This window comes from Lemur catta, chromosome 10 (genome assembly GCF_020740605.2).
Source record: "Lemur catta isolate mLemCat1 chromosome 10, mLemCat1.pri, whole genome shotgun sequence".
NCBI classification, from domain to species: Eukaryota; Metazoa; Chordata; class Mammalia; order Primates; family Lemuridae; genus Lemur; species Lemur catta.
In genome coordinates this window covers 80,638,902-80,663,716 of record NC_059137.1, presented here as the reverse complement: position 1 = coordinate 80,663,716, position 24,815 = coordinate 80,638,902, and the positions used below count along the sequence as shown (strand labels likewise).

Sequence of the window (24,815 nt, the reverse complement as noted above, 5' to 3'; positions counted from 1 at the left end):
AGGCCAAAGCTGCCTGATTCCAAAGCCTCCGACTCAGCCACCTAGAAGACTCACCCACCTTCATCGCGTTCCTAGCAGTGTCTCTTGCTCTGGAACCAGCACAGAGTAGACTTGCTAGAACTGAGACAGTTCAAAACTGGAAATGAGTAAGAAATGTAAGTGGAATCATGAACCCAGATTTGACTTATAAATCATCTTCAACAAGAAAACAATACATGCCAGTGAATTTTCAGCAAATTTGTAAGTGCCATGAAGACTTCCAGATCAAACGTTCTTAGTCTCCTGGTTGGGTGTAGATATTTTTAAATGCAGTATAAAGGGCTTAGTGCTATAGTCTTCTGGGCACTAAGAGTCAGGCAGCTGAGACGCCTGCTTCCACAGTGGGTGTGTAGCCACACCCAGGGGGGAGCACTCCCCCATCAAGTCACCTGGTACTATTGTCTTCAAAGAACTTGTCACCGTCTGAAATTATCTTATTGATTTGTTGAATTGATTGTTTGTTGTCTCACTCCCAAATGTCACCTACCCCTCTCTACCCAGGAGTAGCGTGATGCTGGGCACATTCGCCTTCTACCATAGATGTTGACTGAGACTGAGCCGGGAGGCAACAAGAAGACATGGTGTGTCCACGCTCAGAGGAGACACAACCTGATACAGAACAGCCAGCTACACTCAGGCCAGGAGACCTAGATCTTTCCTCATCTCATGGGACTGTCATTGTCATTCCACATGATCAAGACTATATTGGTCTGGAAAGAATCTTAGCATCTTCCTTCTCTGTTTTGGCCATTTTCGTTGCCAATGCAGCTTACAAAATGCAGACAGAGCCTGTCAATCTCTCCTGTCCTATCTTCTGCTTTCCCTGTCTTTGCTTTCTTAACTGTGGTGAATAAATGAAAGAAAGAGAGCATGTTTGTAGAATGGAAAATAAAGCCCTCTTTTACTGCTACTTTCCACTCAATGCAGTTATTGCACATCCACTGTGCACCAGGCCCTGTGCGCGGGGCTAAGAATACAGCATTCAGCAACACCAGGCTTCCTGCCCTCAAGGTGCTTACATCCCAGTGACAGGAGATGATAAACACAAAATCAAGGTAAACCATGGCAGGAAGCAATGAGAAGAAAACAGAAGCAGAGGGTGGGGACTGAGAGGATTGCTGGGAGTGGTGGGGACCCTATTTTACCTGAAGGGTCAGGAAAACCTCCTGGGCAGCTGGCGTTGTGGGTGCCCCAGGCATGTGGTTTCAGGCCCAGCCCCCCCTCCCCCCCCAGGGATCTGAGCTGTGCTCAGGCCTAGGATCCAGACCGGTTTGGGTGGCTGGAGGGACTTGAGGAAATTCTCGCCGCAGAAAGAGTGGAGGCTCAGGAACAACGGGTGAGTGGAAGGGAGGTGACTGAACGTGCATCATGGTGTGGATCGCTTGGGTTGTCCTCAGCCACAGCCCCATGGGCCCTTGCTGAGTCCTGGGAGATGAGGCTGCAGCGATCAGTGACACTCAGAGCTGCAGGGTGCAGGGCCCAGACAGCACTGCTCTGTGTGACCGGGTGAAGCTGTGGAGCTGGGGGTGAGGACAGTCCTTTCTCCTGGGGTCCTTGTCGGAAGCCACACGTGATCATGTGCCAGAGGTGCAGCATGAATATGGCAGCCTCCCTGGAGCTTGAGTGACTTCAGCTCCAGGTACCAGCAGCATCAGAGGGGGAAGATGGCAAATGCCAGGCGGCACCTGAAAGGGCCACTTCCTGAGCATATGAGATACCTCCCAGGCTGTCCCTGCACTAACTGGGGTCTGGAGTTCTTCCGCTGGGGCAGAGCCGGAGAAATACACGGTGCGACTTCGACCCCAGGCTGGAGTGTCCTGAGGAAACACAGGCTGCACTTGCTGGCGGTGCAAACTGTGAACCAGACCGCGGGGAGCCCTGTGCTGCCAGCTTCAGCTCTGAGGCCCCCAGGATTTTCTGGGACCTGGTATGGTGTTAGATTGAGAGCAAGCTTTGTTCCTTGACTAAGGACTCCCCTCTAACAGGCAGCATTACTGATGGAAATGGCCTGCTGTGCCAACAATACCGTCACAGGGAGAAAGATTAGGACCTGGGAGCTGGGATTTAATAGGAAATAAAATGATTATGAAGGATGCCATAAAAATTGCACAAATGTGTGGAGGGAGAAGCTAGTCCCACATGACAAATGTGTCTCCTTTCCCCTTGCAGAATCCTCGGGCCTAGCATCAGAACAACAATCTTTAAGCCGAACTGTGATCCACATGGACCTACTGACCTGGGACCTTCACCCCACTCACCTGCCAGCCTGCAGTTCATAAGGCCTCACTGGAAAGGGAGGGCTTGCACTTGAGCTTGCACCGAGAGGGGAGCCTCTTTCTGATGCTCAGGCCAACTTTTATGCATAAAAGAGGTCATCTTTTATGCATCAAACTTGTCTCACTTGTGTCAACTCAAGTCCTTGAAACAAAGCTATTCAAAATTAACAGTGGGGTGCTCGCTTCAGCAGCACATATACTAAAATTGGAACGATACAGAGAAGATTAGCATGGCCCCTGCGCAAGGATGACACGCAAATTCGTGAAGCGTTCCATATTTTTCCCAGCGCCTGTATTAAGGCACATTCTAATAAATCCCAGTGCTGCCAAAAAAACCCCCAAAAAACAAAATTAACAGTGGGGTGGTGGGGTGGGCAGCGTGGTGGCTCATGCCTGTAATCCTAGCACTCTGGGAGGCTGAGGTGGGAGGATCGCTTGAGTTCAAGACCAGTGTAAGCAAGAGCAAGATCTCATCTCTACCAAAAATAGAAAAATTAGCCAGATGTGGTGGCACACACCTGCAGTCCCAGCTACTTGGGAGGCTGAAGCAGGAAGATCGCTTGAGCCCAGGAGTTTGAGGTTGCAGTGAGCTATGATGTCACCACTGTACTCTAGCCAGGGCAACAGAGCAGGACTCTGTCTCAAAAAAAAAAAAAAACAAAAAACAAAAGAACAGAAATTAACAGGGAGTTGGAAAGGCGTTTTGTGAAATGCAAAACTAAAATGTCACTACACACACTCTCTCCAGCCAATGACCACCGCCACTTGTGTCTCCTTTGAAAGCCACGGGGGCCTCAGACTCAGAAGCCTGAAGGAGCCAGGAGCGAGGTCTGGTAGAGGCCAGGCCACGCGGCGACTTTGGGGTGCTCAGGTCCGCCAGACACATGCTGTGTGAGAAAGCGGTCTGGTGTTTCCACGGCTTTCGGTCTTTTCAAGAGAAGTGAGAAAAGCATTTTTTAAACTGAAAATTCTCCCAAGTTTTAAAATCTGGCAATTAAAAAAAAAAATCACAGTATGAGCTAAACAAGAGAAATATATGTATGGGCTAGATTGTTTTCCATAGGCCAGCAGTTTTAGGCTTTTAGATGAAAAGATAATTGGGACGTCTTTATAAGATAGAACATTGTGTATTCTGCAGAATTTTCTGTATTCCCTCCTTGGTGCTCCAATCATTTTCATTAATAATTCTTACAAGCAGAAGGAAGTAGCTCATGTGACCGGGTTTTGCCTGGGGCCACCCAGGGGACATGATCTCCCTCCGCGCCCTGAATCGGCAGCATTCAGGTCAAATTGCAGATGACTGTGCTTTAACGGCACTGGTGATTCTACATCCTTCAGACCTCAAAGAGTTCTGTGCTGGCCCTGGAGAGGAAGCTGGTGGTAAAAGTGGTTCCAGGAAGAACAAAGAAGGGGCAACAGGACTCCAGCAACTTGCAGGAACCGGCAGTGTCCACCCTGCACCCAGCGAGCACGCTGGTGGTGGGAGGAGCACGGGAGGAGTCGAGGGACCTGGCTTTGGGCTACCAGCTCTGTGATCTGGGCCCCCAGTCATCCCAGCTAAGGTGCATGGTGGGGCAGAGAGACAAAGAGTCCCCACCAAGCCCTGCCCAAACTGCAGATTCACGCACAGAAGAAGTGATTCTTGTGGCTTTACGTTCCGGTGTGTTGTGTGTTTTGCTCCACAGCAATAGATAAGCAGTGTACCACATGGTGACTGCGGACAGTCAAGAACGAGGAGCTTGTGGGAGCCCAGGGAATCATGGCCTCCCTGAGCTCCTCTCTCCCTGTCCCCTCCTCCCTCACAGGCTGTCCCCAGTCTCACCTGGCTCTCACTTGCTGTGGCCCCGTGTGGCTGTGACTCTGGCCTTTGGCCCCTCTCCTTCTGGGTCCACTCATCTCCTGGTCTCTTTTCTTCTCTTTTTTTTTGAGACAGAGTCTCACTCTATTGTGTGGCGTCAGCGTAGCTCACAGCAACCTCAAACTCCTGGGATCAAGTGATCCTCCTGCCTCAGCCTCCCGAGTAGCTGGGACTATAGGCGTGCACCACCATGCCCAGCTAATTTTTCTATATTTAGTAGAGATGGGGGTCTTGCTCTTGCTCAGGCTGGTCTGGAACTCCTGAGCTCAAGCGATCCTCCTGCCTGAACTGCCCAGAGTGCTAGGATTACAGGCATGAGCCACTGTGCCAGGCCAAGCCTGGTCTCTGTTCTCACCGCATGGCTTTCTCATGTTCCCATTCAAATTCCTCTGAAAGGGCCTCTGATTGGCTCAGTTCCTCATTTTGTGAGGGTGTCTACTGCAGGCTGACCCACAGATTGGCTGTTGGTCAAATCAGACACCAGTCCTGGTCCAATGAGCTGGGACAAACGCCACAGGGCAAGGCACAGAGGCAGAGGGGGCCGTTTCTGGAGGCGCCACAGGAGGGAGGGATGTTCCTCTTGGGAGGTGCTTTGGAAATGATTGACATGACTGATGCGGCTAGAACAGAAATGAAGGAAAGAACACGTGGTAGGACAAGTTCGTGCAGTGGTCCGGAATTTTCAAATGGCAATGTAAGTATTTCCTGCTACCTCTGTGAGCTGTGAGCCAGCCCTGATGGTTTTTAGAGAACCGACTGGCAGCTGACCTCTTTCCTAAAATTAGTCAGGAGGTATTATGCTGGTTTGCCTTCCTCTACTTTTAAAATTGGCCTTCTCCCACTTTACATACACAAAAACATATCTTTATCGGTCCCAAATATTCTCAAGTGAACAGCTTCAAGTGATAAAAACCTTCAGAGTGCCAAACAAGGGCATAATTCAAATATTGGTGTCCCCCAATGTTGGTCTTTCATTCTGGGGACCATAAAACATCCCCTTCCATCACAGTAAGAGATACATTTCCCCCCAAATTACTTTTTCTTTTAAATAATGATCAACATTAATATGAAATGACAACTCAATTCAGAATACATTTTTAATTACTCAAAATTACTAAGGATTGCTTTTAAAAAGTAGTTTATATCTATTCATGTATTTTTGCTGCAGAGGAATATGATGATCTCTGGGAATGGGCTTGTGAGCTGGAGTTTTGCGTGTAGAATATTTATGGGGGGGCCCTTGGGAAGAGCCCCTGAGGAGAGGAGAGGAAGGAAGCAGGAGCAGGCCTGGGGGGGGGAGGAGTGAGCTGCAAGGCAGGCCCCCTGCGGACTTGGCCAACCCTGGGTGCTCTGCTACTGAAGGAGTCATTCTTCCTGCCCTGCCCCTGCCGCAGCTAGTCATTGGGTGGGGGCTGCCTGGGGAAGGACATGAGCCTGTGACAGACAGCTCTGCACCTGTGGCCACCCTAACCCGGCTGCAGGCTGGTGGCACTCCAGCAACAGAGGGTGAAGGGACAGCAAGTCTTTTCTTGAAGGGGGATCTGGGTGGCACCTCATTGTGACCACTGCAAACATCAATATCTATAGTATGCCAGAAGTGACACCCTTTCACAAGGATTTAAACTTATGATGACAAACTCCAGGTGTAAACCTTAACGTGCAGGGGTCCACAGTTTGTCAAAACGATTTAGAGGGATGTGTGCACACACCTTGAGACTGTGGCAGCAGGACTCTCCTGGCTCTGGTCACTGCTGGGAAGACTTGTTTGGAAGCTTTTTTGTAAAAGCAGACATCCGCAGCAGAGGTGTGTTAGTGGTCACTGAGCTCTCCTTCCTTTTCCTCCTGGCCACCCAGAGAGACTTTGTTTCCCAGTTTTTCCTGTTGGTGTATGAGGCCACGTGACTGAGCTCTGAGAATCAGAGACTGTGGCACAAGTGACGTGCACCACATCCAAGCTGAGACCACCAAGCCCCTTGTGGAATCCTCTGCTCTCCTGCTCTTCTCTCTCCTGCTGGCTGGGTGCAGAGGACCCAGGGGAGGCCGCCAAGGCCTTAGGGGATGGCAGAGCCATTAGCTAGCAGGCGCCTGGATCCCTGGATGACTGCGTGGATCAAAGCCCCCTCCAGCCTACCCTGGATTGTGATATGATCAAGAAATAAACCTTTATTGTGGTATACCGCTGACAGTTTGGGATTGTTTGTCACAGCACGTAGCCTAATCTGACTAAAACAAAATCTGTTCAAAAGAAAAAACTCAGTGAACTCAGATGTTTAGTGATGTTTTTGATATCATGCATGGGAAAGGAAAGATGCTGCTTGATTTCCAGGCAGCTTAGAAAAATTCAAGGTGAGATTTCCTCTGGGTAATTTTCACGGAGAAGGAACTCAGCCTCAACTGAGTCGGGGGCGATGGAGTCACAGTGAAAAACACTGAGTTAGCGATCACCCTTGAAGCCTGATTCTGGTGCATGTGGCTGGCACTGGGCGAGTGTATCAAAGATTGAGTTCAGCGCTGCCTAAAAGGAAACCTAGAGAAGCGGCGGCGGCGGCTGGAGCCGAGGCAGCAGCCGGATGAGCAGTGGGGGCGGTCGGAGCGATGGTGAAGACGGGCTGTGGCCGCTACTACGGCGGCGGCAGTGAGGGCGGCCGAGCCCCTAAATGGCTCAAGACTGACAACGCCGGCGACCAGCACGGAGGCGGCGGCGGGGAGAACTACGACGACCCGCACAGAACCCCTGCCTCCCCAGGTGTCCACATCAGGGGCCTGATTGACGGCGTGGTGGAAGCTGACCCTGTGGAGGCCTTGCAGGAGTTTGGACCCATCAGCCATGTGGTGGTGATGCCTAAGAAGAGAAAAGCGCTGGTGGAGTTCGAAGATGTGCTGGGGGCTTGCAACGCCGTGAATTACGCAGCTGACAACCAGATCTACATTGCCGGTCACCCGGCTTTCGTCACCTACTCTACCAGCCAGAAGATCTCTCGCCCTGGGGACTCGGATGACTCCCGGAGCGTCAACAGTGTGCTTCTCTTTACCATCCTGAATCCGATCTACTCTGTTACCACGGATGTTCTTTACGCTATCTGTGATCCTTGTGGCCCTGTGCAGAGAATTGCCATTTTCCGAAAGAATGGAGTGCAGGCCGGGGTGGAATTTGACTCCGTTCAAAGTGCCCAGCGGGCCAAGGCCTCACTCAATGGGGCTGACATCTATTCTGGCTGTTGCACTCTGAAGATTGAATATGCGAAGCCTACACGCTTGCATGTGTTCAAGAATGATCAGGACACTTGGGATTACACAAACCCCAACCTCAGTGGACAAGGTGACCCTGGCAGTAACCCCAACAAACGCCAGAGGCAGCCCCTCTCCTGGAAGATCACCCCGCAGAATATGGTGAGGGCAGGGGGTTCCCCTCCGTGGACTCCCGTGGCTCATGTGCCCCTTGCCCGGCGCCCGCCACGCAGATTCTCACCCGTCCTCCCTCTCTTTCCTTCCCACCCCCCATGACGAGGGCTACGGCCCCCCCCCCACCTCACTACGAAGGGAGAAGGATGGGTCCACCAGTGGGGGGGTCACCGTCAGGGCCCAGTATGGGCACCTCCACCCCCTCCCCCACCACCCGAGTATGGCCCTCAGGCCCACAGCCCTGTGCTCGTGGTCTATGGCTTGGATCAATCTAAGATGAACTGTGACCGAGTCTTCAGTGTCTTCTGCTTCTGTGGCAATGTGGAGAAGGTGAAATTTATGAAAAGCAAACCAGGGCCCGCCATGGTAGAGATGGCTGATGGCTATGCTGTGGACCAGGCCATCGCCCACCTCAACAACAACTTCATGTTCGGGCAGAAGCCGAATGTCTGTGTCCCCAAGCAACCATCATGACCATCACGCCCGGTCAGTCATACGGGCTGGAAGACGGGTCTTGCAGTTACAAAGACTTCAGCGAATCAAGGAACAACAGGTTCTCCACCCAGGAGCAGGCAGCCAAGAACCGCATCCAGCACCTGAGCAACGTGCTGCACTTCTTCAACGCTCTCCTGGAGGTGACCGAGGAGAACTTCTTTGAGATCTGCGATGAGCCGGGGCTGAAGCGGCCATCTTCTGTGAAAGTATTCTCAGGCAGAAGTGAACGCAGCTCCTCTGGGCTGCTGGAGTGGGAGTCCAAGAGTGACGCCCTGGAGACTTTGGGCTTCCTGAACCATTACCAGATGAAGAACCCAAATGGTCCATACCCTTACACTCTGAAGTTGTGTTTCTCCAGCGCTCAGCATGCCTCATAATTAGGCACCTAGGAAGAATCTCACCTGAGCAGGGAAACGTTTCTCTTTCCTTTATGCTGATTTGTTTTGTTTTTTTTCATTTTATTTATTTTTTTTTTTCTTGGCAAAAGTTCTTGTATTCCTTTTTTTTTTTTTTTTTGAGGCAGAGTCTCACTTTGTTGCCTGGGCTAGAGTGAGTGCCGTGGCATCAGCCTAGCTCACAGCAACCTCAAACTCCTGGGCTTAAGCGATCCTACTCAGCCTCTCGAGTAGCTGGGACTACAGGCATGCGCCACCATGCCTGGCTAATTTTTTCTGTATATATATTTTTAGTTGTCCAGGTAATTTCTTTCTATTTTTAGTAGAGGCGGGTAACACTCCCACTCAGGCTGGTCTCGAACTCCTGACCTCGAGCGATCCACCTGCCTCAGCCTCCCAGAGGGCTAAGATTACAGGCGTGAGCCACTGCGTTGTATTCCTTTTTTTAATGTTAGGTTAGTAGAGGCTTAACCATAATGAAAACACTGGAAGTCTGGAGGGGGAGGGAGAGGGGAACTGATATCTCCCAAGATTAACCTTCACTTTTTAAAAATTATTGTACATCTGATTTTTTTTCCTGTTCATACGTTTGTGCTTCCCATGTACTCTTGGAACATTTCAATAAAATTGTTTGGAAAATTAAAAAAAAAAAAAGGAAACCTAATGACTGAGGCTTAAGCCACATGAAGGTTTATTTTTCTCTCAAGCTCAGAGTTATGTTGTCCAAAGCTTTATCAGCTCCACGGTGACACCAGGAACCTATGCTGCTTCTGGTTTTCCACTCAGCCCTTTTTAGGGTGTGGCCCTCATTTTGTTTCACGTCTACTGGAGTTCTAGCCATCACATTTACATTCCAGGCAGAAGCAAGGAGAAGTGGCATGCACAGTGTGCACGCTGGCTCTGCAAGGTGCTTGGAATTCTCTGGCCACCATCCCTTGGCCCTCTTCATTCCTGCCAGCTGTGTACATAGTTCCACACACGTTGTAAGCATCATACACCAGCCACACCACAGCATCTCTTTGCTTTGCTAGAGCCAGAGAAGACCACTCAACCACCTGCAAGGACAGCCAGCCCAAGGTTGATCCCAACCAATGGGGAAGGAGACACCCCAACCTACTTGTGCCCCATGTTCCACACAGTTCCTCAGAGGGTCTCCCGTGGGAGTGAGCTACCCCTGGCTACTGGCTCATTAATGCCTCCTTCATTTGCTTTGCTGCCTCCTCTTTCTCACTGACCCCCCGCCCCATATTTCTGTTTCCCAGGACCACCTCCTGAATAAGTTCCTGTCTCAGGATCTCCTCTTGAGGGAACCCAAACTGAGACACCACTGGGCCTGCCCCCTCTGAAGGGCTTTCCGAACTAATTCCAGCTGATCTCATCTGCCAGAGTCAGGCCACGTGGTCATTCCTAAATGTGAGGGAAATTGGAAAATATAAGGTTTTTAGGTGGGCACTTTGTCGCTCCCAACTAAATTGAGGTTCTGTCCAGGCGAAAGGAGAAAAGGATGCATATTTGATGGGCAATTAGCCGTCCTGAGGATCAACATATGTTGATATTGATCATTTTGTGATTTTTTTAAGCAATAAATTAGTGAAAAGAAAAATTTGGGAAATGAAATACATAAAAGCAGATATAAATGCTCTAAAAAGTATAAAAATAGACGTTTAGAACCCAACCCTTGGTCATTAAGGATCCATTTAAACTGGGAGTATTTTATCTAGTGAGAAATAATGTGCTGTTTTTCAGTCAAACTATTCTCCACTAATGGCCCCTTTGATTCACCATTATGATTATTTTAGCCTTTGGAGTTTGCTTTGATAAATCATGCTGAAATAAATGTTCTCTCTCTCTTCCCTACGCACTGATTGCCTCTTTTCTACAGAAAATTTGAGGTGGGTTCCAACAGAACACAGTCAATAAAACAATAACAAAATGAAGACCAGATCACGGAGGACAAGAAGACAAACAGATGCTGGGGACATGCGCTTGTTACAGCTGTGGCTCAAAATCTGTGCCTCCTGGCACCCAAGGATAAGTAGAAGGGACCATGCTTTACCTTACTTGTGTTACCAGAAAGAAGTCGGCATGCCAGTTTCCCTAGGGCAAGCAAATCTTGCCCAGCACTGCATTCTAAAGGAAATCTCTTAGGGCTTACCTTTAAGAGCAGGCAGCGATGCATGGAAACTGTCCTCAACATTTTTACAGCAAAGCTCAATAATGGATTTTATGGGCTTGGGCCCTGCAGTATAAGAGATTCCATGAAAGTTTAAGATGCAGTTCTAATATTGAACTAAGTGACAGTGATTCTGCAAAGGGAAAGAAATGCATGATCGTTTTTGATTCCTCTGGCTTTAAGGCTAGATTATGGAGTTTCTAGAGTGGAGAGAATGCCTGACCATCATATAAACTCGAGGGGAGGTGAGTAACAGACAGCCCAAGGCAGTGCTCTGATTAAGCCGGCAGTCCCAGCAATCTGTTTGCTTGTCGAGGAAGCCACCCATTGCTTGGCTAATCCAACAACTACTCCCAACTCCATTTCCCATGTGTATATTTTTCTATAAAAACCTGATGGTCAATTTTCTAGCCTTCCTTGTAGCTAGCAGTGGCCAAATGATACAGGTGTGGTGAAAAGACACAAGGGGAAATTGGCTTGGGGGCTCCTAGAGAAGCTTTTGCTTTCCTAACAAAGTAAATGGTATGAGAAGAAAGATGTTGCTATGGCCTCTTCTCCCCTCTTCCTGTCTTGAACATGGGTATGATGTCTGGTGCAATGGTAGCTATCATGAGGCAATAAGGATGAGACTGAAAAACCAACTAGTTGAGGAAGATCAAGAGAAAAGATAGAGCCTGGGTCTTTGCTGACACTGAGCTGTCTCTCCAGTCTTGAGACTGCTCCCCTACAGATTCTTGCCAAGTAAACAATAAAATGCCCTATGGTCTATGCTACTTATGCTGGGGTTTTCTATTTCTTGCTGTTAAAAACAGCTTACCTTTTACCATTGTGAGGAGAGGAGAGAATGTGTGCACTTTAAGAAAAGCAGAGAAGCAGTGGGTGATATTAACATTCTATGGTGAAAATAAGGAGTGCAGTCAGGACTACTAGCTGTGATGCAAACAGGGTAGGACCCACATAGACTCAGAAATTTCCCCAGGAAATGATCTTGGGCCAATCACCCCATGGAAGTAATTGCTTAATTTTGTCTTCAATGTATGATGCCATAAATCCTGGCTGAAGTAGTTTCGCTCACTAAAAATTTTAAAACAGGAACAAGTAGTCATCCATTAGGGCCATATTATTAGTATATCTATCTTGGATCAACTGATTTGGAAAAATAAAAACAAAACATGGCTTCTGAGTGAACCTATTGGGATAATTGAGCTGGAGAATGTATCTCTGAATTATTGAAGTAATTCATCTGCAGCTTGAAGTTAGTAAATAAAAATAGATTAAATTCTGGAAACTGTTAAAAATAATGAGCTTTCAAAAAAAGTTAATACAAATCTAAAGTCATTATTTCTGAAAATAAAAATCAGTACTGTTCTTAACAATAAAAGTATCTGTCCCTTTGATGAGGTAACATGCATACGGCTCCTTTCAAAGCAGTTTCAAATAATTAAGAGATAATTCAAAGGAAAAGGAAGATGTGGCACACCATGAGCCTGTTTAAAACCAATTAGAGTTGTTATTTGATGTGTGGATATCCTATGAGTGTTTTCCTACTGACCTTGACTTTTACGATGGTGTTGGGTGAACATCAATGACCAGAAACTCATGTTGTCCTCATGCAACGTGGCCACACAATTATTATTACTAAGTGGGGTGTGGATAGCATTTCTAGCCCTGCCTCCCAGTTTTATGTGCACTGCAGACAAGGTTAACCCTTCATAGCATGCCTGCGAGCACAAAGAGCAGCTATATTGGTGTCTGCATATACGGGAATGCTGTTGTACTTGCTACATTTGTTATATCACATAATATTGGGCATTTGTGAAAATTGCGGTAACAATGAAATAAGAGGCAAAGGTATGGTAACATTCCCTATGTAAAACTAGGCCATAAATATGCAGCTTGAGTAGTTAAAGTGTTTTCTCCAAATGTTTCCAATTATAAGAGGAAAATGAAATTGTTCTTACTATTCTTGGGTCTTTTTTGTTTCAAGTACATTGTTTTTTGATAATGTGGGAGACAGAGATGCAAATAACTGTTTTCTTTACAATTATCTGCTATGAAATTCTGAGTTTTTCTTTGTTTTTGTTGGGTGTAATTTATCATTTCTTAAGCTGTGTCAAAAATCTTTGCTGCAAAACACATGGTGGAAGGTCTCCTATGGTAAATGAAATAGTAATTCAACTTGTCATTGTTTGGGTCATGGCGTGTTGTAGGAGAACACTTTTTCTGGATCACCAGCAACATAAACAAAGGGTTTATCACAAAATAAATAAATGTAATCTACAGTTTTCCATTTAACTGTATCAGCAAACATTTGGAGGACGTGGCCACATGCTCATTCAATTTAGTCTCAATAATGTTATTGGCATGACAAGGCTGGCGAGGATGGCCAAAGTCAATACAGTAGGTCAAGGTGGACCGGACAGGTTTCACAAGGGTGCTGAGATTTTATGTCATGAGCCTCAGTGTGCATCCAGACGCAGTCCTGTTTCTGGACCTCCCATATAAGGAGTCCCTGTTTCCAAGTTAGCTAAGACTCTGGGGATGTTGGAAAGACTGAAAGGTCTGGAGGAGATGAAGACAGAAGGAATGACTAAAAGGCCTGCTTAAGTCAATGATACCTTGAGAGTACATGTGTGAAAATCTGGGCTTGAGAAAGTCAAAGAAACATCAGTAAAACTTAATTCAGATCTAACTCCCATTAATATTTTTTTTGCAGTTACTACATAGTTAACTTTATTAATTTTTTTTACAGTTCTTAGAGTTGCATTTGTTAATTTCTGGAATAGGTAATGCATGATTAAGGCACAAAATTGAAAGTTAAAAAATGTGTATGCAATGAAACCTAAGTCTCCTCCCCATCCCTTCCCTCCAGCCACATATCTCCTCCTCCCCAAATAAACCGCTGTCACCAGTTTATTATAGATACTTCTAGAAACATCCTATACATATGTAGATGGTCTCATACACAGTAGCAATTATCTTTCACTTAAGGATATACTGATCTTTCAGATTATACCATATCAATGTATGCAAACCCACCTCATTCTTTTTAATGGCTGCAGAGTATTCCATTGCTTGGAATTTTCATTGCATTATTTAATTAGTTCCCTATCATTGGACATTTAGGTTGTTTCAGTCGTTTACTATCACATTAGAAACTATAGTAGACACCCTTGAACACAGGTTATTTCATGAATGCACAAGCATACACAGTGAATATATTTCCGAAAGTAGAATTATTGGGTCAAAAGGTTTGTAAATTTGTAATCTTTACGCTTTTAATTTGTAAGCTTTTGCCAAATTGCCCTCCAAAGAGGTTTACCAGTTCCCCCTAGAAATGTATGAAAATGACTTCTCACAGCTCACCAACATAGTACATTGTCAAACTTAGTCCAAAATTTGAATGGTCTCTTTTATTCAGACCTTAACAGTAAGTCAGAGTCATGCTATTTTAACAGCTTCTTTTGCTTTTAGGGACTATAACAGACCAAACAACCATCTATTCATCCGTGTAACAAACAGGCATTGAGTTCTTATTAATTCATTCAAGAACACCTTCTATGTGCCAGGCATTCTGCCAGGTCCGGGGATATAGTAGTGATACAATGATCCCGGATTTTATTGACAATGGTGGAGAGAGACAAATAATCACATCCGAGAGCTCGGGGGCCAGGGGCGGGGGGAAGCAGAGTGTCTGTGAGGGGGTAGAACAGGAGGGCCTGCTCTGGGCTGGGGCAGCCACAAAGCTTCCTTGAGAAATGGTGTCTGAGCTGAAGGGGAGCAAGAGTCAGGGTGTGTGTGTATGCGTGTTTGGGGGGGGTGTGGGAGGCTGTGTATGTGCACACACACACACACACACACACACACACACACACACACACACGCTGAACTTCCTAGATAATTGAGAAAGAGCATGTCACCCTCTAGGATGCAGAAGAAATCAGTGTGCAGAAGAAGAGGGGGGTAGAGAGAGTGCAAGGAAACTGGCATGAAAGGCGCTGCGGGGGATGTCCCCCAACTCCAGGGACTTGCTGTGGAAAGGAGTGGATAGTGCCTCATTGTGAACAAGTCTGCTAAAGACTTGAGTAACAAGAGCTAGTAGACAGGTAAAAATAAGGACAAAAGGAATTTATGAGTGAATCGCCATGGTTTTCGTTCCTGTGTATAACTATGTGCTTGATTGGTTTATTTCCTTTGTTTGTTTTGATAAAATAAATATTGTAATACTTCGTAACTCTTGGCTGTACTTTAATTTGTCTGGTACTCTCTTCTTACTGTTTTATCCTAAAGGAATAGCTGAGATATTTAAGTGTTTCAAACCCCGGGAGTTTCTACATGTTCTCATCAGTGTAGTAATAGCTAGGTCCAGATGGACGGCCTAACCTATCTCAGGTGGGCTCTAACCTCTCCAGGTGTATATTTTAGTGCTGGAATATTGAGACAGAGGAGGTGGTAAGACATCCAGATGTTTTAGAATGTATAGGGAGAGAAGTTAAGACTAGGAGAGCTGCACTTTGAAATTACTTTTAGAGTTGCAACCTCAAACTTGGTTTATATTAACATGATATAAATTCTATAAAGCAAGTATTAATGGAATGATGACTACCACTGTAGCTGTTGATATAATATACTTTTCAAAAAGTTAAAAACATGACTCTTATATAAATATAAATTATATACAAGGTCAAAATTATATTTAACTCATGAATTGATGAGGGAACTGGTAAAATGTTAAGACTAGTTCAAAAGAGAATTTGAAGAACAGATTTATATAGTCAAAAGAATACTGAAATAAACTTGCTAACAGATGTAAAACTGTTTAATATTCTACAAAGCAATAAACTGCAATGTGAAGGGGTGTTTGGGGCTATCTTTTCTATTAGATGAAAATAAATTGCATCTCTACCAGATGAAATTCATTTGCATTGTCGTTAACAGGAATAATTTGCATTGCTCTCAAACAAAAATTATTCGCATTGCTATCAGTTTTGTATAAGTTAACCTCTATGCCTACAGAGTTGTCGATAGAAAGTCAACGGCACTTGCCCAGAAGCACTGCACTGATAAAGCATCCAGTAAGTCTCTCTCCTTTGAAAAATATTGTATGCAGAGTGTTCACTCTAAAAAGACTAGAGCATTTACTTATTCCCAAGGATTTTAGGATCATATGGTCATTCCAAGGATGCTTAGAAACTAGCATTCTGCCCTTGCACCAGGATTGAAGAGAAGCATTCATAACATCACATATGATTAAAAGCTGGAAATTAGCACCTAAAGCAAGCTAAACTACAACCTATAATTAATTATTCTCGTAGCCCCAACTAGAAATACCACTGCTCTTTGAACTACATGTTATCATCTTTATTTCCACTAAAAACCCCTGTTTTGAAGTTTCTAGTCATAGAAAGTAAAGCTTTCATGCTGCCCTAAATTCCTTAGTAGTATAAATAAGCAATCAGTTACCTGCTTTCCTTTTGACTAACATTCTTTGTCAAACACTGGTGAGAGGGTGAGAAATAGAAAAAATCTTGGGCTCGTGGCAGAAAGCAGTATCTAAAGATGTCATTTCCAGGACAGGAAGTTCAAAGCAAAAGTGAAGGATGGGCAGAAGCCAGATGGTCCCCAAAAGAAAAGTAGAGTGAGGTGCAACCGGAGTCTAATATTAAGGCATCCCAATAGAAAACCTCAGAACCTGAGCAGAACAATATAAAAGCCAGAGTTCATGGGCATATAAGTCAGGGTTCAGAGAAGAACTGCTATGAATGTTTTGGAATTAAGAATTTAATATAAAGATTGGACCTTATATCCTTGTGGGCAGAGATTGGGGAGCAATGGCCTAAAAATGGGTGTTGAAGATTTGGAGAAAAGTCACTAAGAAGCCCTGGTGCTGGTGACCAATTCAGAGTTTGCAGGAAATCTCGAAGCACGTGGAGATCCTGAATGGGGACAGTGAAGAGCGGTCGGTATTAGCTCAAAGGTCGCTGGCTCTTTGAAACTACCACCGCAGCAAGTTTATAGCAGTGCCCCTCTTGGTGGGCCTGGCCACTGGGCAGCAGAGCTGGCAGTAGGAAGGACAGATGGATATGTAGTAGGAAGAGGAGAGGACACGCTGGAACCCTCTAGCACCTCCTGCTCCATACTCAACAATGACCTTCAGGGCATAATGACTGTGGCTTCACTTCTGTCTCCCAAGGCTTGTGCAGCATCACTTTTGAACAACTTTAACTTGGAACCATATAGGAAAGAAGATTTGGGGAACTGTAGCCGACGACAGAATAATCCATCACTTGGTGGGCAAATCCAAAATCATCTGGTGGGAAAGGCATGATTGCCAGACAACACGGTGTTTTCAATGAAAACAGGAAGTCTCCTGGGAAGTGCTTATGGTAGGTAGACTTCCTTTGAAGACCACAGACCCCACCAGTAATAGACCAAGGGTCCCGAAAGCCCAGCAAGGACATGGATGGAAGCTGTGTCTGCAGTCTGCCTGTGAATTGAAGAAATAGACGTTTTGTGACCATCAATGTGGGGCTACAATTGGGCTACTTGAGCCAGCACATTGGTGATATGATGTGAATCACCACTGTGACAGATTCACAGTGGCTCGCTGCTCAAGAAGAAAGGCATAAAAGAAAATGCAGGTCTCCATTCAGACTTTATTTTAAAGTCCTCACTTCCAAATTGATGCAAAGTTCTCCTAGTACCTTCTCTTTTTCTCTCATTTGTATTTCCCCTTCACTTATTCCCATTTTTCCCTCTCCACATTTCTACATTTATCCATAGAGCACAAAATGGTGGATGGATTGATCGGTAAGATGGGAGTTGATATAGTGGTAGACAACTTGTGCAGCATAATGCAGGACAAGGAGCAATGGCTGAGCACTAGGAGGCATGGGCACTGCTCTAAGTATGATGACAGTGAGTGACACACTGCACAGCTCTGAGGCTCTGTAGATCAGATTTCCCCAGAAGCCCCCAAACGGGGTGTGTGTGTGTGTTCTGTGAGAGAATAACTTGAGAGATTCACAAGGTACCTTAATTTAATAGAAGCCCTGAGAAGTCCTGCAGTAAAAAAATTTTTCCAACTTTGTTCAATCTAGTGTTTCCCAAACTAATTTGACTCTGGAACCCCTTTGTATAACTTCTCATAATATTCTGCAGATAAAACACACTTTGGGAAATGCTCTAGATGATGTAGGGGATACCTCCAACAGTACCCTGAACTTTTCCACTTTTCTCATAAAATTCCAACCCTAATATAGATTGAAAGGCCAGCTGAACATTGATTAGCCTGTAAAGGGACACTGCTTCCTCCCTCCCTCCTCCCTCCCACCTTTCTTTCTTCCACTCTTTTCCTTCCACCCCACCTTGCCTTTTTCTTTCTTCTTTCTTCTTTCTTTCTTTCTTTCTTTCCTTCCTCCCTCCCTCCCTCCCTCCCTCCCTCCCTCCCTCCTTTCTTTCTTTCTTTCTTTCTTTCTTTCTTTCTTTCTTTCTTTCTTTCTTTCTTTCTTTCTTTCTTTCTTTCTTTCTTTCTTTCTTTCTTTCTTTCTTTCTTTCTTTCTTTCTTTCTTTCTTTCCATAAAGCCTTCAAACTGAGGGCTAGTGCAAGAGACAGTATACGAGGTATACTTGGTAATATGGATAATGGACCATCTTGATATGCCTCCAGTCAAGAGACCCAAAGTTAGTTGTGTATCAGTGTTTTTTAAACACTCACAGGGAAGATTCCCATTCAGGAATCTGGTGTTTGAATTCCAACAGCAACAATATGCAGAAAAATACTACCCTCCAGCTTGGTTTGGACTAAACCAGATGTTCTACTCCAGGATGGTCAGCTAGGATTCTAGTCTTCCGGTGCTTGGGACCTTAGATAGATCAACTGGCCGAAGATTGGAAAGTTGTTGGTTCAAGCTGGAGATCAAAATATAGTCATCTTGTTATGTAGATCTTGTTACCTGTTGGGCGTACCACTAGGGGTCACTAAAGGGAGATACGAGACAGTCTCAATCTTTCTAAATAATTCCATAATAGCCATGGGCTTTGGATGACATGCCACGTTAGAGCTTCTCTAACATTAGCGTGCATATGGATAACCTGGGGTTTTTGTGAAGAGTCTTATCCAGTCAGTCTGGTGTGGGGCTTGAGCGCCTACGTTTCTAATAAGCTCCCAGGTGATGTCGATGTTGTTGGTGCTAGAGATGAGGTACCGGAGCTTTGGAAGTGCTCACAGTCTCAAGATAGTCTCTTTCAGGAATCTGGCCTGGGATCCATATTTCCTCCTATCCTCCTCCTCTCCCCCTCTTCTCTTTCCTCTTTCTCCTTCTCCTTTCCTTCCTTCCTTTTGCCTTTCCCCTCTCCTCTTCTCACTTTCCCTCCTTTCCCCTTCCACTACTTTCTCCCCTGTCTTCCTCCTCCTCTACCTTTTTCAGCCAGCTCTACTTTGAGCTCAACTTCTCAAAGATGCCTTCTCAACCATTTGCTCTTATAGCTTTTCACCATGAAATTGAGCTTGGTGACATTGATATTTATTGGAGAAATAAGCATTAGAGAACCAGAGGCATTGAATGCATATTTCTTCTGAAATGTTTCCCTCTTTTTGCAAACATCACATTTCGTGTAAATAGAGGAAGCTCGTTTTAGGTAACGCTGTTTCTGGCTGAGCTAGGCCAGAGGAGAAGGGTGATGGCACACATCCTTGGTGGTGGCGGCTATTTGATTTTATTCTTCAACCACAACTATAAAGTTATTTTAACCAATGAGAGATCTAGTACTCTGTTTTTCAGAGTTGAGGAAGAAAAGACAATTGCCCACGTAGAAACCAGAGACTCTCATTTTCTACACTTTGTGATAACTTTACATGGAAGTGAAAGTGAGTAATATAACAATTTCTTTTTGGTGTGAGAGATTTGAGAATGGACCTCTATGTAGATTATAAAAATATATATAAACTTTTATTGATTTTTTTCTAATTATAATTCAGAAAGCTTGGAAAACATAGAACTTTGTTTTTAAAAATAGTCCCAAAATCCCACCACCCATTGTAACTCATGGTTAACAATTTTGGGGTATGATGATCTTCCAGTCTTTTTTTGTATTTATATATAAATTTTCCTATGATTATGGAACACTGTTATATAATCTGATGCATTATAGCAATATAGACTAAGCAGTATCCCATTTCAGTAAGTATTTTCTGCACATATTTGTTAATGGTTTTGTGATGGTCTGTCACAAATACATTCCACAACATACTTAATTAATCCCCTATTGTTGGATATTCGGGTTGTTCCTAATATTTTACATTAGTAAAAAAAACTTTTATAAACATTCTTATATATGCATATTTACCCACACTTTTCATTATTTGAGTTGGAAAAGTTCCAAGATGTAGAAATGCTATGCCCAGAGCTTTTGAAATGTACTAACAAAGGATTGCCTGGGAAAACCATATAACTAGTTACCTGTGGGGGACTCTGTTAAGATAGGTGCAGCACAGGTGGTCAAAACGGGATTCTCAGTCAGATTGCCTGAGTGTGAGGCAGCCCTGCAAGGTTATTTAATCTTTGCAAAATGCGGATGATACTCTACTATTTCCTACACCATAAAGTTGTTTTGTGGGTCAAGTGACAGAATAGATGTCAAGCCTCACATGGTAAACATTTAACAAATGTTAGCTGTTCCTATTATTATTATTTTCATACATGTTCAGCAATAATCCCAGGGTCCTTAATTGCCAATGACCCACAGACCTGGCATCTATGTTTTTGCCAGGACTATCTGCTGAAGTCAAGGAGACGGGTAAAGGCTGGGAAAACCTTCCCAGGAGTGGACTTCAGAGGCGGGGAGGATAGTGAGGCTGTTCTCCCGTCCTCTGGGAAGCCTCCTTGCTAACCCTATCCCGGAAATGGAGGAGCAGAAAAAAACTGGGCCAAATGAAAACTACCAGCGACGGCCACGCTCACCGTTTACTTCATCCCAGCAGCCTGTGAGGATGAAACCCACCAAGAGACAAAGGGCACAGTCTCTGCGTGAGCCACCAGGGAGGCGAGGTCCCCACGGGCAGGGAAGGAAGCCGCCTCTTGTTCCCAGCTCCCTGGGGAAGCTTTGAGGTGTCACTCAGGACAGGAGGGGAATGAGTGCTTCCTCGGGATAGTGAGGTTTTTACTTCAGGTCCATGTGAAAGGGAGAAATGCTCATTTCTTACTAATTTGCATTGGTGTGTTGGATGGACACGGTCAGAAGGAAATTAGACTTCATGGTGATGAGCTGTGTCTGATTGCAGAAACTTGAGGAGGGGCCAGTCGCAGGCTGGATGGGAGCCCTCCCCACCGCATGCCCAGCCCTAGACACTGGGGCTAGAAGTCTCCCCTCCTCTCTGAAGACAGGGCGGCAACCCCAGCAGAGGGAGCTGAGCAGTGAGGAGAGGGGACCCCGGGGTGGGGGACTTACAGAAAATGCATGTTAGATGGAGAGAAGGGAAAGTGCGAGAAAGGAGGGCACTTCCACTTCCCCAAGGTTGAGTGCTGGCACATAGGTGCCCTGGGGACCTGCCAAGGCCCCAGCCTGCAGGGAAGAGAGGAAGCGAGCTGGGCAGGCACACTGCCCTCCTTGGCACTCTCAGAGGGCTCCACAACCTTTTGCCTTCAGCAAAGAACTGATTCCACAATTGCAGGGCCCCAGAGTGGGCTGAGAGTAGGGAAGAGGTGAGGCCCCTCCCAGGACAAATGGGGGGAAGTCCCTGCTCCCTGGGCTGCAGCAGCACCTCACGGTGGGGACCAAGTGGTGGGCACGCAGCCTGAGAAGGATGGAGCTCTCTGCCCTCAACTTTCCTCTCCTCTGCAGAGAGGAGCTAGGCACAGGCCAGAGGCAACAAAGGCAGAAGGGCCCCCATGCAGGTTTGAGTTCAAAAATCCAGAACACACAGCTGCATGCTTAAGAAGGGATACAGCACGGCTCGGGTAGGATCTCAGAAGCTCCCTTGGGACAGTGAGGTGTACTTCTTGGAGAACATTCTATTTTCTTGTAATTAGGACAATAAAAAAGTAGCTGAGAAAGACAGACGTATCCCTGTCACATAAATCAGAGGTTGGCAAAACTTTGCTGCAAAGTGCCAGAGAGTAAATATTGTTGGCTTTGCTGGCCATATGGTCTCCGTCACAACTATACGAGTTAAAGTCGGAAAGCAGCCACAGATGATTTGTAAGCAAGTGGCTATGGCTGTGTTTCAGTAAAGCTTTATTTACAAAACAGGGAGCTGGCTGGATTTGGTCATGGGTCATTAGTTTGCCCACCCCAATGTCATCATCTAAAACACTGGTCTTATTTTTATTGGTGTCAGCAACTAATTTTTTCTTTTTTTTTTTTTCTTTTTTCTTTTTTTTTTTTTTTTTTGAGACAGAGTCTCGCTCTGTTGCCCAGCTAGAGTGAGTGCCGTGGCGTCAGCCCAGCTCACAGCAACCTCAAACTCCTGGGCTTAAGCGATCCCACTGCCTCAGCCTCCCGAGTAGCTGGGACTACAGGCATGCGCCACCATGCCCGGCTAATTTTTTTCTATATATATTTTTAGTTGGCCAGATAATTTCTTTCTATTTTTAGTAGAGACAGGGTCTCGCTCTTGCTCAGAGCTGGTCTCGAACTCCTGATCTCGAGCGATCCACCCGCCTCGGCCTCCCAGAGTGCTAGGATTACAGGCGTGAGCCACCGCGCCCGGCCTAATTTTTTCTAAATTTTTTTTTTCTGTGGGTTTCTTGGTATAGGTCGTCACCTAGAGGCACTATCTTGTGTTTACTTTAGATTGACCTTAAACATTCATTTCCTAGTCAGCATGAATCTTGTCTTGGACAAGGCCCATCACATCTTTGCACACCAGTGTCCTCATCTGGGATCTTCTTGAGGCATGTGCTCTGCAGGCCACATGCACATAAGGTGTTCTCTTTGCACATTACTCGTTCACATAATAAAGCTATATTTGGAGCATTTTCATACGTAACATCACTCTGAGAATCTTAACTCATATGAATTCTGAAAAGTTGGCTCAATATATTTTGTGCTGTCATTTACAAGCAGGGTATGGGAAAAAGCAATGTGAAAATTTCAGTTTTTCAAGGAGACAAAAGAAATCTTTGCCAAAGGCGTATGAAACTGGAAAAAAGATGTTGAATGAATCTAAAATTCATGGCATATGGAAGAACCAAAACTGAAGACCTTGAACCTTGCCCGGCTCCCCGCTCTGCCTCAGCTCACACTGGAGAAGATGTGAGGACATGCTCAGTGATTAGTCCCTCCTGTAAAATGGAGATGCATTCATTGTTTCTGAAACTATTCAACACAGATCAATGACAACAATAATGAAAGTAGTTTAAACAAGATGGAAGTTTGTTTCTCTCACGTGAAAAGGAGACTGAAATTTGACAGTCCAAGGCTGGTCTGGAAGCTATTTGGTATCTCCAGGGACCCAGGTTCCTTTCTTTCCATTGCAACATTCTAAGCCTGTTGCTTCTACTTCATGGCCCAACACAGCTACCCAAGCTCCAGCCATCATGTCTCCATTCCAGCAAAAAAATGAAGGGCAGGGAAGGGCTCCTGTCATTGGCCAGAATTTAGTTATTTGGCCTAAATTCAGTTACATCTAGCCACAGGGGAAAGTGGGAAATCCTTTTAGGTGGATAGCAATGTGCCCAGATAAAAGTTGAGTGCTGTCCTTAAAGAAGAGGATAATGGATACCGGGTGGCATCCAGAGGTAAAGACAAGTGTTGATCTAATAATGACACAAAAATATAATGATGAATTGTGAGAAGTGCTATGAAAAGATAAAGAACCACTGGCATGGATATAAATCCGTGCATTTGGTGGGGGCAAGGAATGTTTACGAAATGCTGCCTTAGAAAGTGACTGTCAGCTGGTGCTTCATGAGCGGGCCATTTCCAGGCTTGGAAGCAGGAGGAAGAGTGTTTCCGGCAGATGGCACAGCACGTGCAAATGCCACGAGTCTGAGAGAATTTGGTTCCACCGTGGTCCAGCATTGTTGGCCTGGGCTGTGCTCAAGGGAGGGACCAGCTTATTAGGGGCTTTAGAAGTCATGTTAAATTTTGTGAATTTTGTTTAGTAAAACGTGTGCTAAATAAAGGACTGGGTATGGGGCTGAGGGAGAGGGGATATCCCCTGGGCTAGTGGTTCATGCTGAGCACCGCCAGCCAAGCAGTCCTGTCCTTGGGGAAGTTATTAGACAGGGGAGCCTCCCCAGTCTGTAGGAGACAAGGGGGTCCAATTGCTAATAAGGCTTCAATCTTCCTGCTTAGGACTAAAGCTAAGAGTCACGGAGCAAGATGGTTCTCAGACCAGGTGTTTCCACTATTTGCTGCTTACTCAGTTCAACAAGGGTGTATGTCAGTTAATAAGCCACTTGGGTTGACCGAGAACAACAGGCAAACCAGGAAACAAGAGAGTGAAGGGAATGGGAATTATTTAAGTGAAAGGAGGAGATTTGTTTTCAAATCCACACCCAGCTTAGGTGGTATGTTATCTTGGGACTCAGGTGACCTCCAGACTTATTCCAAATTCAGTTTAAACTTTATAACGAACCATTTGGGCCCCTGAACTTCAGCCTGCAATAAGTTTAGGCTCATCAAAGCTTCCTGAGTTCCTATTTGGAAATGAAGCCTGTTTGTTTCTCTGAATCATTGATCCACCCCTGATCCCAAGAAGTTGGCCTGTGCCTTTGAGGTCACTGCTGGACTCTGGTGAAAATTACAAGCTTAAGACAGAAACAAACTGTCACTTCCTTGTAAATCAAACAACACTGATGGGGCAGAGTACACGTTCAAAGGTCACCACTGACATTACCAAAATGTTTTCTTTGCCATATATTTTAATTATGCAAGTATAACTGGAGATGAATTATAAACACGCAGCAGTTAAGAGTTTTGTTTTCAGAGTGTTCTAGACAGATGAAATGAACAACACCATGGTCTTCAACACAAGCCCCTTGCCAAGCATAGCTGTTTGGGGCAAGAGTGCTTAAGAATGGGGACTGTACTAAAATGGAATGTTTGAAAGGTCCAGATCTGCTATCAATGTCCCTTTGTCACCTCTGGCCCACATACACAAGTAGATTTATCTTCTTGCAACAGATGTACCCAAATATCACATTCCTTTACCATTGGAATGTCACAGCAGC

The 24,815-nt window shown here is 45.4% G+C and overlaps 1 non-coding gene and 1 pseudogene across 2 annotated transcripts; both read left to right on the top strand.

Annotated features, from left to right (window-relative positions):
- The first annotated feature begins 2,490 nt into the window (after window positions 1-2,490).
- Window positions 2,491-2,597, top strand: LOC123646843. The gene has a single exon (XR_006738074.1). It is a non-coding gene; the product is annotated as a U6 spliceosomal RNA (small nuclear RNA).
- A 4,156-nt stretch (window positions 2,598-6,753) lies between these two features.
- On the top strand, window positions 6,754-8,580 carry LOC123645796 (annotated as a pseudogene). The gene is made up of 2 exons (XR_006737702.1): window positions 6,754-7,596; window positions 7,635-8,580. The product of XR_006737702.1 is annotated as a heterogeneous nuclear ribonucleoprotein L-like (transcript).
- Window positions 8,581-24,815: the final 16,235 nt, after the last annotated feature.